Source organism: Ixodes scapularis, unplaced genomic scaffold (genome assembly GCF_016920785.2).
Source record: "Ixodes scapularis isolate PalLabHiFi unplaced genomic scaffold, ASM1692078v2 PGA_scaffold0__279_contigs__length_252992795, whole genome shotgun sequence".
NCBI classification, from domain to species: Eukaryota; Metazoa; Arthropoda; class Arachnida; order Ixodida; family Ixodidae; genus Ixodes; species Ixodes scapularis.
The window spans coordinates 203,066,744-203,085,682 of record NW_024609835.1 but is presented as its reverse complement, the minus strand read 5'-3'; positions in this window follow the sequence as shown (position 1 = coordinate 203,085,682).

The window sequence follows — 18,939 nt, the reverse complement described above, 5'->3', positions numbered from 1 at the left end:
GGGCACCAGCCGACTCGCGGTGAAATTCGTCGATTGAAGCTGCCGTCAATTCGATAGCAGAAACCCTCGCACCGATATTTGCAACTGTGACTTTTAGTTGTTCATTACTTTATTTTAGTTCGTTAATCAAGGTGAGTATGTTATTTAGCCTTTGTTCAACCAGCTGAGTACGCACATTTGTACCTAGCAGTAAACGCGTCATTTCATCTAGTTCCTTAGCCAGTTCGGCATTAGTTGGACCGGGGTTAGTGTCGACATCACAACTAAGTAACAGTAAAAACACTCTAAACGAACTCAACAAAGCTTCTGGGCATGGAAGCACTTCAATACAGACATCGTTCGACTTTAAACAATAACAATCGTCTCTATTTTCAATATGTAGGGTTAGAAAAACAAAGTTTAAGACTTGCATCTTTGGCGTGCATCGATGCCCACAGACGATCCACGGTGAGGCGTGCAGCTTTCTAGGCCATCGTGATTATGCAGGTGACGATGTGGCTGTTCCAGGAGGGCGGAGGCGAAGCTGGTTGATAACAGTGACGGTTGCCTCGGTTGGCTGGCTCAATTTCTGCTTGGTTGTACTGGGAGCTCCGATAAAAGGGATGCCTTCCATGTCGAGCGAATCCGTGGGTCCAGACAGATTGGCGCCCGAGGATCCAGGTTGGAGACCAAAAGCCGCCCCGCTTGAGAACTGTAGGGTCAGAAGAATGAGGTTTAAGACGTGCATTTTTGGTGCGCATCCATGCTCACTCTTGCACGGGACTAATACAATTTTGCTCAAAGACGTTAGTTAGTACCGTAGTATTTTGGCGTTTCCGTGCCTTTTGTCTAACTCCCCACTTGATCGCCGAAGCGCCAGGCTTCAGCAAAAACTATTTCGTGTGAAGGCCGCAAAGCATTTTATATTCACTGAAAATCATATAATTGGTGGGAAGAAGTAGACGCTCCAAAACATATTCCGAATGTATGAAAAGGAAGCTCTGAAAACACGGAATTGCAGCTAGTAAGAAAGCAAAAAAACTGTTTCCAATGTCAATATAATTTTCGCCCATGAAGTATATGGAGGAAGAGAGATGCCTAAATCCACATGCGCTTGACTTCGATGAAAAGTCACTTTTCTTCATTTTGTTTGTACGATTCAAAAAGCGCGATTTGCTTTTGAATAGCTAAAGAAGAAATATTGTATATCGCTTTAGAATAATGTTGTTTATTGCTCTTGCTTGTTTTTCTTATACACAAGCGTGTGCAAACAACCAGTTATACCAAGTATGACAATTTCATGATTATTGATATAAGCAAATTGTTCAGCCGTATTTGTACCTCCTCCCTGGGTAAATGTGTTCCTAAATCCGTATTTCCTAATGAATGCATTCGTTAACTGCCTTTAGACATGGGTCATGCATTTTGGGAATGTTTATGAGTATACTAGTCTCTTAGATGTTTTTGATATGAATCCCAGTTCTTATTTTCTAAGTAATTTTATATTATTTCCGCACAACTTTTACGTTTACGCCCATTCGAGTGAAAACTTTTACTCGAACGGGCGTAACAACTTTTACATTTACGCCCAACTGTTTTTCATGAGAAAATGAATCATCTTGATAGTTTAATATTATGTTGTTATAATTTTACTCACGCGATGTCTCCTGCACTATATTATTTAGGTCAAGTTAAATCAAATCAATTGCGGGACCATCTCTCCAGAAGGAATATCTAAACTGATATTGAACACTTCTATCAGCTCCGTTTCTGGCCGCAACATTATTACCAGAAAAAATCTTGAAAGGTTACAATTACAATATTACAATAAATTACAATCAATTTCCCTTCATGTTTAACTTTTCATTTTTGTGGAAACAAAAGAATGGAACACTAGATATTAACATTTGTTTTCCATATTTTAAATTTTATTGAGTGGGTGCTGAACATCTTCAACATGTCATTTCTAGAGCATTACGTTTTTTTTACAATTTATTGTTCGAAATTGAACATACACTCGGCAAGAAAATAGCATGTATGACACTATCTTATGTTCAGTCAATTAGAAGCCTTCGCATGAGTACGCTGCATTGTTTTCTCAATGGAGCATTTTGTGTCGTGGAAGCTGGTGTTTCTAAAACAAAAGAAGTTAACGTGGTCCCATATTTGCCACAAGAGCTTCTAGTCCACTTATGTTTCTTCACGCCGCGTATTCACCTCTAACTGTTACGGTGTGTGCAAATTAAAGCCAATCAGGTGTGTGTGCCGAGTGTAGAGAACAGTAACTTCAAAGATAAAAGAAAGAATGAGATAATAAGCATCTTGCGGTTGCAAGATACTTATAAATTTATCATTCTCCGTTTCCATTTCATGGCGATGCTGTGATATAAGAACATCAGAACTTCTAGTTGATTTTGCAGGTAATCGCACGCATTTTTAAACTTCTTATATTCGACAGGGATGGCTATGTGTTTAGGTATCTTTAGAGATAACTCTGTTATGAGCGGGTATCGGTCATAAAATATGTGCGCTTATTACTGGTTAATTCTATTTAGGGATGCATTGTCAGTGCATGTATTTCGGACCCCTAATTTTTTACGCGTTCATTTATATACATTTACCGCCTGGTGCAATTGTATCACCAATAAAATTACGGGAAGACTCTTAAGCTCTGCACTTAATGGCGGAGCGCGATAGTTAAGCGTAAAAATCCCCGCTTGTTCCCAAGCCGCGCGAGCGTGCCTGCGTGGCCTAGCCGGTAGCGTGTCCGGCCCGAAACCGAAGGGTCGTGGATTTGAATCCCGCCTTTGACTAAAATTCTTCAATTTGTCATTTAAAGGAAAATAATAATTTATAAACCAATATGGTTTGAGACAGGCGGCGACTTTTATTTCTCATTACCATGTCACGTTTTAATCACTTTCATTCCACGTATGACGTCACGCTCCACGTGACCGTTGTGGGATGTTTTGAAATTCACGCGCGAGGTCATGAGGCTGGTAAGTCGTGACCTAATCCACCAAGCAGGATCATCCCACCGATGTCGACTTTTCTGCTACACGAGCTTCTTAAAACAATTGCTTTGGTATTGGCCAATGCATTTGTAGATATGAACGTTACTGACATACCTACATAACAAGCGCTACAGCTACGCCGCTAGGGCAAAGTAAAAGTTGTCATCCACCTCGGTACCCGAGCACGAGCTACAGAATTTAAAACGAAACATAGAAGGGGCCACGCATCTTGTGTCGGCGACGTAAGGGTGACTGACTCGAAGCAGCTCGTTCTCGCTTCCTTCATGCCCGCGCCACGTTCAGGAATGTTCTGAACAAAAAACATTAAAGACGTTTACAACTCCCTGTAATGCCAAAATTAGAGCGCAGCTCTTGAGGAAGAGGAGGAGAGGATACGAAGGGGACGGTATGGCCTCTTCACCTCCTGCCTCCGTGTGACGTTACACATGTCTGTGACGTCATGACGCTAGCGACCCGCTAAATTTGGCGGGAAAAGTTTCCGGCAAACTTTCCTGCCCAATGTCCCCGCTAAATTTGGCGGGTTTATTTTCCGCTAAACATAAAGGAAGAAGAATTGTTTTGCTTGTAAGTTTATGCAGGCTTGATGCTAGTGGTCCTCAACGGGTGACTTCACTCTTAGCTGTAGCTGAGAACTTTAGCCAGTGCAGTACAACCGCTAACCTATGACCTTTAACGTGCACTACGCAGTAGTGATTACACAAACGCCTGCCGGTAGAAAACTCAGCCAGATAGAAGGGGGAAAGGCGTGGGGATTGAACCCAGGAGGTTCTAAAGCGCAAGCTTTCGCTCCATGTTCAGAGCTGAGACGCGTTAGCCCACTCGGCCACTGGCAATGGTGGCCAAGTGGGCTAATTGTAAATATTACAAACCAGACTCTAACAATAGCGCGTAACATAAACATTTTACGCCTTCATGAGAAGCCAATAAATGTAATAAGTTGAGTGCGCATGAAAAGGGTGCTTGAGAATATAAGAAAAATGATTTCTTACATTTGAAACAATTCCGGTGTTGTTCATTATGACAACAAGAACCTACACAAATGAATGCTCCACAAATCAGAGTTCAAAGCCAAAGTACTGTTGCTAAGTTTTTTTCAAAACAGGTCCTGACTTTTATTTAGACAATTATTAGCTTCTCTTCAGATATTATTTTTTTTGCCCTGTTTACTTCCCCTTGTGGAGAGTAGTGAACCGATGAAAACGTATCAAATTACCTTCGTTGTCGTCATTTTTTGCTCTTCCTACTCACGCTTTCTTGGATGATTAAAGAGCCTCATGATGACTAAAATTCTGATACCCTCTGCAGTTTTGGCTTTCTTTCCAGTTTTCTCTTTCTACGAGCGTAATATCAAGCGCAGGTTTCTATTTAATTCGACTGGCTGGCTGGCGTTCAAGTTCACACAGCCTTAAAAAGTTCTTATGACACAGTTTGGAATAATTTAAGTGTGCGCCTGTTTTGTACGTTCCCTAACACACGGGGCGCCCATACGTCGTCACTCACGAGTGATTTCAGCTTGGTCAGGAGAGTGCTACAAGAGGGATATATTGTCTGCTGGGAGTCGTATGAACGACATAATCGGAAAAATTCAAGAACAGCGGGAAACAAATCTTATTTGCACAAAATAATTGAGCAGTCACGGAAAAAAAATAACTATCATAATTGGATCACCTAATCTTAGTACAACTGGAGACTCATAAATTGGGTCTGTTCTCCTTCTTAGTTCAGTTCGATTAGCAACTGCATTCATTATAAGCAAACAAAATTTTCTTTAATGCCTTGCAGGATTTTGAGTCACCGCCTACCAGAAAATGCAATAGGTAGTTAGTTCTACGTCATAGGTAGGCACATTGTTCGAATAAAGTCAAATAAAAATATGAACTTTACGTGTATCATGTGGCGAAGCAAGCTAAGATATAAGCGGAAAGAACGAAAACTATAGGTTTCAAGATCCAATACATTTAGGTGTCTATTTACCTTTAACAACCTGTAATAGTTCGGTTAAGATTTTAATTGCATATCAGCATATTGTACAAAATCAACGGAGCCAGCAGCTGGTACATTCCAAAACTCAAACCCGTACTATTAAAACCGTTTTTGTTTTTTTTTTCATCTTGCTTTGTGCCTACGTAGCGGAGCTGACACCCACGTGTCTCGGGTTTGATTCTCGGCACTGGGTGTCATTTTATCTTTCTTAATGTACATTTGAGATTCAAAAATGTTTAAGAGCCCTCGAGGTTAATTATGTTTAGAATCCATAGTTCGGGAACGCTCTAGAAAGAGCAATCTAGGCTCCCAGGGACGGCCCAAAAGAAGCCGCGCCGCGCCGTATGGGGCAGTCTCCCCCCTGCCATCGATCCCGCTGTTACGCCACCATCGACACCATGCTACGCTAGACTTTTCTATTTTGTTTTTGAAACAAGCTCGCCTTATTAAACGTTCCATTTCCTTGAGTCACTTGTCTTCTCATCATTTGTTTTTCGTCATATTTTGTTGAGGTGCGGGGTACCGCATTTTATATCCGTCAAACGTACCCTTCGAATGTCATCCGGAAATCGACCTTTTTCGAATCCCGGAAAGCTAATCCCCGTCGACGAACCCGAAACCCGAGCCAGCTGCCCAAACGAAAAGCACCCTCCGGAGGTTGGTCAACTCTCAGAGCAGCAGCCGAGAAAGAAAACGCCGACGATGGCAACCGTGTTATATAGGGTGGTTCAAATCACCAGGCTCGATCAAAAATGGACCGTAAAAATCGATGCCTGGACGTAGCAATCTAAACTTTTCGTCAAAGGTGTAATTCACAGGTCGGTTTTTTCTTGTAAATTACAAAGCATAGCTCTCTTTCTGTAAAAAATAAGGCCAAGAAACTTGCCAGGGTCTATGGCTGTCAGCAACGCAGACGACGGGGGTCTAGTAGCGGGTTGTGTTTTGCATTCGTATTGATAGATGGCGCTACCTCCTTATCTCGACGGCTCGCGACCACCGTGGTTTGTTAAAATGAACCTAATCCTTTTGAAATGTACCTTCGGTTAAAAAATAAATAAGAACAATAAAAGCAACACTTAAGTAAAATAAACGCGTCTGCATAACGGCGGCGCTTTTGCTGCCAACGGATTTCGTGTGGGTGTCGTCTGCTATCTTTTCTGGTCGGCTGCACCTTCAGACGCTGCTCCTGACGTCATCTATCAATACGAACGCCAAACACACCCCGCTCCTGGACTTGGTCGTCTGGGTCGCCACCCGCCGTAGACCCTGGCAAGTTTCTTGGCCCTATTTTTTTACTAAAAGAGAACTACGCTTTGTAATTTTACAAGAAAAAACCGACCCGTGAAATACACCTTTGATGAAAAGTTTAGATGGCTACGTGCAGGCGTCGATTTTTACGGTCCATTTTAGATCAAGCCTGGTGACTTGAACCACCCTATATATCTATATATATATACATATATCACTAAAAGTTTCGTCAGGTAACGCCAGGCCAAAGACGGCATGGTGTAGCTTGAAAAACCGTGCGAAGCTTTGATGTCAATAGGCGACCGGCGTTTAGCAGCAGCCTCAAAGCACTCTGGGTATTATTCACTTCCGGTTCGTAGCTAGCAGCCGACGCAGCCCCACGACGGCTATGGGAGCGTGTGCGGTTGTTGAAATCCGATCAATCCGGGCCACCTTCCTCTTGTGCTGGGTGACTTACGCACTTCTGAACGTCTCAAGTTACTTCTACGGATATGTTAAGTAGTAATCGGTACGCAGAAGCATCGAGAACGACCACGAAAGTGCAGAGCGAGTGCGGCCGGCGGCAAGCTGCACTCGCACAGCGCTTTCCGGATCTTCGCGTGAAAACTCGGGTTAGATGTTTCGTTTTCCTCTTGAGCCAGCGTTTTTCATTTGGGTTTTGTTTATATTTGGTGGTTACGTTAGATCACATACCAACTGAAATAGGCGCGAATGTAAGCCGTGGGATGCGGCCAGCTGAAATCCCCGATCGGAGGTCTGGCGTACTACTTTTCTCATTTTGTCAGAACACCTGAGTCTGGGTAAGAAAATGTTAAGGCAACCAAAAATTGAAGACAGGGAAAAAAGTCGGTCAGACGGCATTTCAAACTCAGCTGATATATGTTTTCTCGCGTGATTGAAACGTCACTTCCGTACAGAAGTTAGTTTCGACGACATCTGACTACGTGACAATCCTTGCTTCTTAACACTCACGCGTTTTTGGTACTTCAACTAAGTTGTCCCCCATGAACTACCATGAACCTCCCCCCCCCCCCTTCCCGCACGTTTTTTTTTTTTTTGAGTAAGAAAGCATGCACAAACGAGCACCGATTTTGATATGAGCTACGCAGGGTCGTACTACCGCTTTATTATCCGTCAATATGAAGGTGCTGCCCATTTGCTTTTGTTTCATTATATCACAAAAAGCTGACCTGTTCTTTTGTTCATTTATACTATACCAAGCCACCCACATTCACGCCGCTTCGCGGGAACAGTCTGCGGCGGTTCATCACAAAAAATATTAATCCGAGCTGTCGATGTAACGATTAAACGGCCTGGCGATGGCACTGTATGTCGACGAAACGTCGTGCCATGAACTCATTGCCTGCGAGATTGCATCCCGCGTTCTCGCGGATGCCTTGTACGACAAGCAGTGTTCACCCTCTCGCGGATTAATCGAGGCCTTTTTGGTGGGTGCCAAAGACTGTTAGAGATCGTTATTTCTCGCGGCCCCTACCTGGAGAAAGAGAGAATACGTTGTAGTGTCCTGTAACAATATTGGCCGCGCATAAACGGTCACCGACGTTTGTCTGTCACAGGTCATCTCGCTCCATCACTCGCTTAACAGCGACGGCCCATCGTTGCTTCCATGCCTCGTTTCACGGGAACTGGAACATCTTATGGCCTGTATGGCTTGCGTTAGAACAACGTACCGCGGAGCTGTAAACCATTTTTACCGCGAATACAGTGCGGCTACCACGCCTAGAAGGGCTCTCGATGCAGCTGGACGAACCACGACCGGCACCGGATGAACCGGAAGCCTGAAGTCATGTGGTGCTTCACCTCGGATGACGAAACTTCCGGCTCAAACGCCGGTCACCTATTGCTGTAACAGTGCATTTAACAGCCTCATGAGATATACGAAGGTTGGACGCCTGGTCCTGGTGAAATGTCACGTTAGGTCGAGTGGCCAAATAGCTTCAAGTCACGTCACGTGATTCGAAGTGTCACTGTGAGGCGCGGCCTACGATTTGATACGGTCACGTCAAGGGAATGCGTGAAGCAGCGTAGAAGCACGCTGACACGTTAGAAGTCAAGTTTTAATGTTACCTGACTTCAGGTCGAAAGACCACGCAGCGCCACTTGAGAGCGTCACGTAACGCGCAGTTACGGTGCCGTGTTGGGCGTGAAGTCCTTATGTTATGTGACGTTACGTTAAGCGACCATCTGATGTAACGTCAGGCTTAGTGACGTCACGTGACACTGCATTACGTGAAATGAGGACGCGTGTCACCCCGGCTTGGATGCGTGAGGTCACGCAACAGAGTGACGTCACATGTCATCGGGCTGTCCCGCTATCCATATTTGCGTATAATTGGCTAATTCATTCTGCATCGTTTTACCGGTAAGTTTTGGCGGTAGAACATAGAGCGCCCTAATTCGTAACTAAAATTGAGAAATTAGCACACTTCGCGGGAATTACTGTTTACAATGAAGAATAAAGGTGGAATTTGTTAACGTACAAGGTTTCAAGCCAATTTACACATTTTTCTACACATATTTATATTAATCAACTTTTGTATTCCTAATAATTAATTTGTGCGCGAAAAGGTAAAGTATAAAAATAGTTTTTTTTTTTTTTTTTGCATGGAAACAAGACAAGCTTTCTATCGAAAGCCTTTAAATAACTAACTACCTCCCCATATGACGTGTGCTCCGAATCAAAAAAGAAAATTACGTAACCATGACATCGCCTTCATTTCAAGTCGATCCAAACTTCAACTTAACGATTTAGTACTTGTCCTTTTTGTCTTTTGATAAAGGCAAAATATCATACAAAATTCGTGTAAAATGGGCTATCCACTGATGACATTTCTGCAAGAAACTTGACTGCTCGACAATTATTAAATGTGAAAAATAATATTTGCAAACTTTCGCTCAGCTGTTTTCTCGAAAAACAAAGGATGACATTTCACGCTCATGCATTTTGACTCACTAGCAGATTTTGTTTATGCCCTTTGGTTCAGGCAAATATGACTTCGATGGTATCCTTACTTAGCCCCCTCCTTTGGAATATTGTTTTCATTCATCAGACGGTCATTATCGTCCTTCTCGAAGGAAACATGAGACATATAATGCAATATGAATTTAACTACAGTGAGTAGGACTTGTCTTTGAGCAGAATACAATGTAGCCGAGACGATAAAAGTAGCAGAAACAGAACAAAATGCACACGACATATATCCCGGAATGTAGTGCCCAGCTGTGGATAGTTCGCAGGAGAAAGCGTTTCTTAAAAGTAATACATTTTTCATGAATGGTTTTTAACCTGCGCATTGTCGCCAGCAAACTTTGAGAAGTAAAAGTGTTCTTACCTCACAAAACTGCATATATAAGAAATGAACAATAACATAATCTGTCACTCACAAAATTTGCCTTGTGTTGTCATAAAGGACAAAGTTAAGAAAAAAAAATCCTTATGTTGCCCGCAGCTACTACAAAGATACAAAAAAGTTCAACTCTGAAATATCTCTAGCCCGCTGGCTATTGTCCAAAAATATTGCTAGTCAGAAGGCAATTCAAAACCTCTCGCGTCACGAGAGCTTTCGGCGACATTTCGTTGCCAGAGAAACGAACGGAGAAAAGGACCATTTAGCTTTCCGTTACCAAATTGCATGTTATTGTTACTTTATACAAATGAAGGGGAGTGAGCTACAACGCGTGTTTAGATTAACGTGTCTGGTACTATATGTCCACTACTGGATAATAACGACACTCGTCGCTTATGTCTCGTCGAATTCATAAGCACTCAGAGGCACACCTTAATTTGCATAATTCTCGGGCGCTTCTTTGACCCGGTTCTGTTTGTTTTAGTTTGGGCCTCGTTTACATACGCCTGGACAGCGAGGCTGTGCAGCGAAACAAACTTTTCATACGGCAAAAAAAAAAGTATTTAGCCCTCTGGCTTTGGACGCTCGCCGAATCTCTCTTTTTCTTTCTTTAAAATTTGCGAGTGTCTTTCGTTAAGCACTCATTAAGTTAAAAACATTAACGCTTCTTGTAGTGATTTACTTGCTGTGTTTAGCATGTTGTTTAAGAGGGTGTATATAAACAAAAGCGATGGAGAACAAGCAACCTCTGTGCGGTGTACTTCGGTGTATCCCTGTCGTGCATTGGCTTCTTTCGTCCAAAAGAATAGTATATCAGTAAATAAAACCTTGGACTGTGTGTTTCTCTTTTACTTTGTATGTTTTTGGCATTCCGTCCAAAAATTAAGAGGTACGGCCTAAGTATGTGTTCAGGAGTCAGTTCTGCTCCCCCTCCCCCCCCCCCCCCCCCCCTTTGAAGGGGTACTTATATTAAACCTTTTGCTACTGCCCTTTTACGATCATGTTAAATGGCATAAGAATATCCATTACGTACAGAGGGCTGTGTTGTTCCGTCAAAAATTCTTTTTATGCTTTTGCGTTTTCGTTTGTCTCGTTTAAGGGCGGAGGTAGAGATATGACGTGGGTTTGGTGGGGATGATATCTCTGTAGGCTGACAAGCTTCGTAGGGTACAATTTTAAGGGGAAGGCGATGCAGAAACAGCTGCAGCAGGAGGCAGTCGTCCAGGGTGGTAGCATTTCTCCGATTAGCTGAGTCATGCGGGGAAGCATATGGGAAGGTTACGTGTCTCCAAGGTAGTCGGCCGTCAGGAGGTGTTGGAGACGTTTTGTTATGACGCCGAGGTGCGTCGCACAAGTTCGAGCTTCAGTTTGTCGAACGGGTTATCATCGGTTGAAATCAGGATGAGGTCTCCAACTTGAGCTGCCTCAGTTGGGGACAAAGCAGCGATGAGGTGCTGAAATTTCGTCATTTGTGCCGTAATTCTCCGGGTGCTGAACTGGTCTTCCACTTGGGCAAACCATCGACGGGTTAGCGGGCCAAAACGGTGGGACCCGAAGGAAAAATCTATCATTGTAACCCTGTTTGGCAGTCAATGTTTTCTAGTGGACCGCTGACTGTGCCTGACTGTACGTCAAGCATGTCTGATTGGCCAACAAGTTACTCTGACCGACATTCAAACTCCAGTCAGACTCCGCTTGTCGGCTTTCTGATGTTTTTCCTGGTGGCAGTCGGCCGCCGCGAAATGCCATCAGGATGTTTTGGTGGCGATTCTGATTGTACATCGACTGTCTCTGACTGTACGTCAAAACGCTTTGACGTGCAGATAGACGTACGGTCAAAGGACGTAAAGTTCGTTCGGATACCACTATTTCGTCAAATCTATGAATACGAAAAGTAATCTATGCACGAGAAAACGATTTCGGGACGTGAGCCTATAAAACCGCTGACGTTAGAGATATGACACGCAACCGACCGACAACCTTGATCAGAAGTCCGCCGAAGCGCCAAACACGACACTTCGCTTTTCCCATAGAGGCTTCGCCGAGCTTTCATGAACGGTCGCTCTTGACTCGTTTTGTTTGCCCGCTTGCTCCAACCTGTTGATCCTGCCCGGGCTCTACAATGCCTTATGTTTTAGTAGAATTTCTACTCGACAAGACCCAGCCTGTTGTGAGTTCTGACGATGTAAGGGACTTTAGCGGTGTAGTTGAAGACGACAAGGTGTACCAGGTCTACTGGGCCGGAGACGCGCGAACAAAAGGATCGTTCTACGACGCGAAAGTACTCTACATGGCAGGTGAGTAGAACTGAAGTACGGCGAGTGATGTACGAGTGCTTTGCATAACATGTTGACGGCTTAACTGCATTTGCAGCCGAAGCATCTCGTATAAAACGAATAGTCAAATTGAGTTTCCACAGCGGTGGTATGGCATAGTGGTTAAGATGTCCGATTTCTACGCTAGTGGTCGCGAGTTCGATCCGCGGTGGTCCTGCTTTTTTCTTTTTTTTTTCTTTTTTTTTCTCGAACTTTTTGTTTTATCGAGGCATTTGGCGATATTTAAGAGTGCGTATAGCTTTACTCTTATATAAATGCTGCCCTTGTTGATGAAATTCCCTTGGCAGTGGCAGTCAGACGTCACCTGATGGACCATCAGATGACGTCTGATGGTCCATCACGTTCCACCAAGGCTGCTGACTGGCAGTCAGTGTCCCAAATTACGTACCTTGATGGAATTTTCAATAGGGGACGTTCAGAACCGCTGATGCCGCGGATGTTGGCTACTGCTGCAGTTCGCGCATCACGGATTTTTTGGCGTGGTCATCGCTATAAGCCACGTGCTCTTCGAGAAAATGTTTCATGAAAAATACCGAGTCACCAATTGTAGCTGCGAAAAAACTTCAGTATAGGTATATAGTAGGGTAAAACGAGATAACGATTTAACGAGGACTACATAAGTTTAATATTAAAGCTAACAATGCAAACCAAAAGACGTGTTCTCTTTACCATCACCACACGAAGACCCCCTTTCGGCGAGTTGTCTTCACGTAGGCACAGGAAAATCCATTAAGACGTCTGGATCTTGAGTCGACGGTCTCCCAAAGCTCGAGCTGCGAGTTCTTCCACTCCGCAACGCGAGGTGACGGGTTTAACCCCTGCGACCGCCGTCCGCGTGCGCGGTCTACGTCGCAGGACAGTCTGCGTCTGGAGCTTGTCTACCCGGGCCGCCACAGGTATAAGAATATCCTTTACGCAAAGACTGCGCGTTTTATTGGCACGTCGAAAATTCCTATTGTGGTTTTTTTGTTTAATTTGTTCTCGTTTAAGGGCGGTGCTGGAGATATGAGACGGCTTTGTTGGAAATATTATCTCTGTACACTGACAAACACTGTAGGGTCCAAGGGATATGTTTACATATTTTTTAATTCCAGCGTGTTCCTGACTGACAAGGAAACAGCGCACCCTAGAAACAAGCACTCTAAGCTTTCATGCACACATGTGTGCACACATGTGTGCATGATAGCTTAGAGTGCTTGTTTTGAGGGTGCGCTGTTTCCTTGTCAGTCATGAACAGCCAACTCGTCGAACCTCCGTTTTAAGAGCGTGTAACCTCTCGTCTTATTATATAGAGAGAATCTGCTGTTCATACGAGTGTTTTATCTTATTTTTTTTAATCTTCAAAATAACGTACAGCGCAAAGATTTTTTTACAATAATATTGTTACCAATGACGAGGGGCCGACACAAACAATAATTCAGAAAACAAAAAGGTTTAATGTGGCGAACTTGTGCCAAACTAAAAATGATACATAAGATAACAGCAGAGCGTCGCGTGCGTCGAAGTTCGAGCAGCAGGAGGTTCGAGCGAAAGGGTGCGACTGACTCCGGCTCCTCACGCGGAGTCCCTTATGTACACGCGTGGGCGTCAGGGACAATCCGCGTAGAAGGTTCGGCGCGTAGAACATTCGCGCCTCGAACAAACAAGGTCCTCGAATACATTTTACACCAAGTTATTTTTATACAAAAATAACATGATACGCTCGCTCCGAGGGGTCCAACCTCGGCCCTAAGCGTGGAATCCAAGCAGGATAATTATTCAGCCACCGGACCGCATGCTGGGAGACGCGCTTTGCAATACCGTTCCCTTTAAAAAAATCACCGCCTCGATGCAACGTGCATGGAAACAAAGCAAAGAAAAGCAACCAAAACAATTAGAAAATGCCGAGGCTGGTAAAACACAATCCTAATAAGCATAGCACGGGAGCACAGTTCACAGTATTAGCGAGTATGCCATGGCTTGAAGCCCAAGACACGGACGACTTCAGGTCGTGATGAACGGCGTGATGATGGTCTGGTTTAGTTTGGCCTCACCTCGTAGTTTAGATCTTCCAATCGACAAAGTACCTTGTAAGGTTCGAAGTATCATTTCAAGAGCTTTTCGCTGAGACCGCGGCGGCAAATCGGTGTCCACACACACACTGTCTCCGAGCTGGAAGTGGACGTCCCGACGACAAGCAAAGGTTGTAGTGGCGAGCGTTGACGCGTTGTTGGGTTTGAATCTGGAGTCTGGCGAGCTGGCGAGCTAGCGGCTCAGCTGTTTCCCGTTGGGCAACACCTGAGCCGAAGGATTTCTCGAAGGATCATGAACGACGATCCCCGGTCAATGATCAGGACTTTGGGAGCACCATGCAGAATACTGATGCACTCGAGGAAAAACTTGCCAACTTTCGCAGCAGTTTCCTTCAGAAGAGCTTTTGTCTTGGCATATCGTGTAAGATAATCGGTTCCGACAATCATCCAGCTGTTTCCGTGCGTCGATGAGGGTAATGGTTCAAGAATGTCCATTTTGATCTGTTGGAACGGTGTGGTCGGTAGTGCAATAGGCTGCACCAGGTGGCCCGATGGCTTTTTCGACAGTTTCCTGCACTGTTGGCACCCGTGGCACGATCGGGTGTAGTAATGGTGTTTACAGAATATTTGGCCAAATGTGCTTTTCTCGCATCCCTGCTAGTGTTCTGCTATGACCCAGGTGGCCCGCAGTTGGGTCGTTATGGCAGGCTTGGAAGCGTTCTGCTCGAAGATTTGTAGGGACAATCAGCAGCCGCGTGAAGTTTTTTTCACCGAAGATTCCTTTTTTTAACTATACCTTGGAGAACAACGAAGGTGGTCACGGCTCGTGTGGAGACACTTAGAACTGTACATTCTTCTCCCTCCAGATACTGGACGAGTGCGCGATCCTCATGATGGTATCGTTCAAGGGCTGCCATATTCTCATGTTATTCACTGTTACTGCTCCGACCAAGCGTCGTCGTCACTGCCGTGGATGCGCTCCGACGCTTGGTGGTCGGGTGTCCTCGACAAACAATCGGAGTAACTGTGCTTGGGGCCATACTTAAATACCACAGACACGTCAAATTCTGAAATTCGGCGCTCTTAATGGCTTCGGGAACGGATAGAAGTAGTCTAAAGTGCACGTCGAAGTTGCTGACGAACACCACTACTTCGTCGATGTAAACGAGGAAGCTCTGCCATTTCAGACCGGCCGGCAGGGTGCCCATGACACGCTCGGAGGTCGCTGGTGTCGTGCATAGCCCGAATGGTGTCACCTTAATCTCAAGCAGTCCGCCAGGCGTGATGAAGGAAATTTTTTTGCAGCCCTGTTCGTCAACTTAGACCTGCTAGTGGCGACTCTTTAAGTTTATCAACAAAAATATCGAGCGTGGCGAAGACGAACCCAGGGTATCGTCAATGCGGGGGAACGGATAGACGTCTCTCTTTGTTACAGCGTTTAGTTGACGATAGTCCACGCAGACTCTTAGCCTTCCCTCCTTCTTACCTATCAACACAAATAGAGAAGTCCAGGGACTTCTTGACGTTTGGATGATGTCGTCATCGGGTACCTCCTTAACTTTTTCTGAAATTACCTCCCTCTTTTTTAAGGAGGCTCGATGCGGCAACTGGTAAACAGGGATTGCGTCGACGCCAGTAACGATGCGCTGCTTTGCCACCGTTGCTTGTTTCACCTTTAGCGACCTGGTAAACGCACTCACTACACTCTCTGAGAAGTTCAACTAGCCATCGTCATTCTGTCGGGGGCAGTTTGGGGTTGATGTCGAGCTTCGAAGGCGGTATGCTCTTGTGCTGTTGCGGCAAAGTTCCTACGGAGATTGCCGTGACCTCCATTCGCGCTTGGAACTCGACAACGTGGGCCATGCTGGTACGCCCGTGCGCGATATGAAGGTGAACAGCTTTCATCTTGTTTTTGATGCTCCTGCAAGTTTTGGAACGAGCTCTGTTCCAGAAGAGGGCTAGAACGCAAATTTTACATCCCAAGGCGCGTACCAATTGAGACGTTGAGAGTTAATATAGCTTTCCAGAGCCGTAAAACGGGGAAGAAAACAGGTAAGATGTTCACCTTCATATTGCCGACGGGCGTAAATTTTGTTAGGTGCTGCAACTTCTCTCGAAAGTTTGTCACGAGAAGAGTTGTGCGTCCTTTGCGAAGATTTTTATCCCACGGGCGACGCCAGTTCTTCTTTGTAGGATCAGTTGAAAGCTTTTTTTCAGACGAGCTTTTCCGTTCATGAATGCTATGGTTATGACAAGCACTAGTACGCTTGATCGCGGCAGCAGGCTCACGTGGTCGGCGATGACACTGATGACGGCTAATATTGCGTCGGGTTTTCCGAACGTAGGACAGGCCTTCAAAGCGTCAACTGGTTTGCATCAATGTCGATGACGGCGCCATACTTTCAAGAATGTTTATTCCAAGAATAACGTTCCTTGGACACTCCTGAAGAAGGAAGAACTTCACCATACAAGTTCCATCTTGATTTGTTTTGCGCGGGGAGTACACTTTTCGAGTGGTGTTATAAAATGTCCCCCATGCAGTTCGAATTTGAGGACCATCCCATAGCGTCGTCACTCTTCGAAGGCGGCGAAACAGCTTCTCACCCAAGAAGGAATGGTCTGCTCTGGTGTCCACGAGGGCCGACGTGTCGTGGCCGTCGATAAGAACGTTGAGATTGATGACACTCTTGCATGAACGTCATTTTCAAGCGTACCAATCTTAGAGTAGGAGCACTGCGGCGTTCTTGGCGACTCTTTTTTTTTTGGTCCGCCTTCGGCAACACCACCCACAGTGGTTGCAGCGCTTAGTTGTCCTGGCGAGGCACGGAGGACAAGCTTTCTCGCCACAACTGACGGAGGGGCGATACCAGATATCGTGGGGATGATAACCGGGATCTCCAGGGAAAACACTGCACTGAAGACGGCCTTGGAAGCACCACCGTCATGGTCGTTCTCCAAAGTGGGGTCGGAGGATGTTTGGAGCCAATGATCGCAGGCCGAGCTGACGGGACTCCATAAAAAAAGGCGGCAGTTACCAGCTTCCTCAGTTTTTTGGGGCACCTTCGGTAATCGCGGTCAGCCGTCCCTCAGTGGAAGCACAACGGGCGTACGTCAGCCGTGCGCCACACGTCCCTTTTTCGAGGTCCACGCTGTTCTTGACGAGGAGTGCACTGCGGCGAAGAGACCTTTTGGAAGGGCGCGGTTGAGTACTATCGAGTGACACAAGGCTGTGGATTACGAGCAACTGCGGCGTAGGTCAAAGCTGATGCTCCGGTGCGGCGCCATCGAGAATATCTGGTTGTACTGCTTGTTAGACCTCATCTTGAACAAGCTCGGCGATCGAGAGGGAAGCTGGACGTTTGGCGGCAGTTACCAGCGTCTTCAGTTCTTTTCAGAGGATGTCCCGGATAATTTCGCAGATCTTCGGAATATTGGAACTGAAGGCAAAGTTAGACGGCGGCGAAGGCTGTGACGCCAGGAAGTCGATGGTAGTCGACAGCTCGATCTTACGAGACCCTTAAATTGTTGTTCGCACCGTTACAAACCTTTCGGCGGTGGTAGGGGGGCGTCGCGCAGGGCCTCTGAAGAAGTTTTGTTTGACACCGCGCATCATGAGCCGCAGCTCCTTTGCTTCGCAGCTTGAGGGTCGGCGCGATAGCTGAGACAAAGGATGCCCTCGACAAGGGCGACGGCCCTTCTGATAGAGTTTTGAACCATTAATTGAAGAAGCTCTTCAGCAAGTTCCCGTCGCTGCTAGCTTACGAAGGACCGTCGGAACTCTTCCGTGAGCTGTTCCCAGGAACTAATCGAGGCCTCGTAGTTTTCGTACCAGTGCCGAGCCGTTCCTACCAGCGAGAATTAGACATTATGACGGTTCTGTTCAGACGTCCAATCATTGTGTCAAGAAACTCGCTCGAACTGATTGATCCAGTCATTGATGTCTTCGTAAACGTCGCCATGAATGGAAGCAGGCGTCCCGGGTGCGACGGGCATAATGAAGTCGGATGGGGCGATCGAAGCTGGAGGCATCATTGTCTTGATCTTCTTGGGCTTGTCCGACAGAACTCCAAATTCCGCTGGTTGTCTTTGATAAGGCAGCCTTTTTGCATCTCGGTAGTCTCCCCGGACGGTCTTCTTGAGCCAGGGACTGGGGTTGCCCTGCGAGACCTCGGAGGGGTGCACTACAGGAGCTGCGCTATTCCGCAGGCTCACATGAAATCTCACAAATAACAAACTAACGACACAAAGGAAAACTGAGGAAACGGAAAGGTTTAATATGGCAAACTTTTGTCAAATAAACAGACAACAGAAGATAACAAAATAGCGTTGCGGGCGTCGAAGTCAACGTAGGAGCAGGTTTGAACGCAAGAGCCAGACTGACTCCGGCTCGCCAAGCGGAGCACCTTGTGTACACCCATGGGCTTCTGGGACAATCGGAGTGGAGGATTCCGCGTATATATCATTCCTACTTCGAACAAGGAGCAGGTTTTTCGAATTTACCAGAACACGATGTTTACAGAAATAACAAAAGAGGTGCGTGCGCTCCCAGCCATCTAACATCGGCCCTTTGTGTCGGAGCCAATCTCGGAAACCATTCAGCCACGGGCGCGCATGATCGGAGATGAGCGTGACAATATATAGGGTGTTTCTCGAAGCTCAGGTCAAATTGTTTATGCATAAAATACGCTTTGCAAAAAAACAAAAAAACAAAAAAACAATCTGTTGGTTTTATATTAACCTTACCTAAAGGAACCTATCAATAAAATTGATAGCATTTAATACATTTAGGTTAATCAATGTTTTGCAGCAATTAATGTTTTCAATTACTACATCTACAAGTATCCCAAGTGGGCACCAACAGTGGAGCCGACGGGGGTCCCATGTGGGCAGCCGACGTGGGTTCCACATCGGTTTTACCAGTCAAACCCGCCTCGGGCCGAGATGGACTGCCCACCGGGCTTCCCTCGCGGGACCCTCA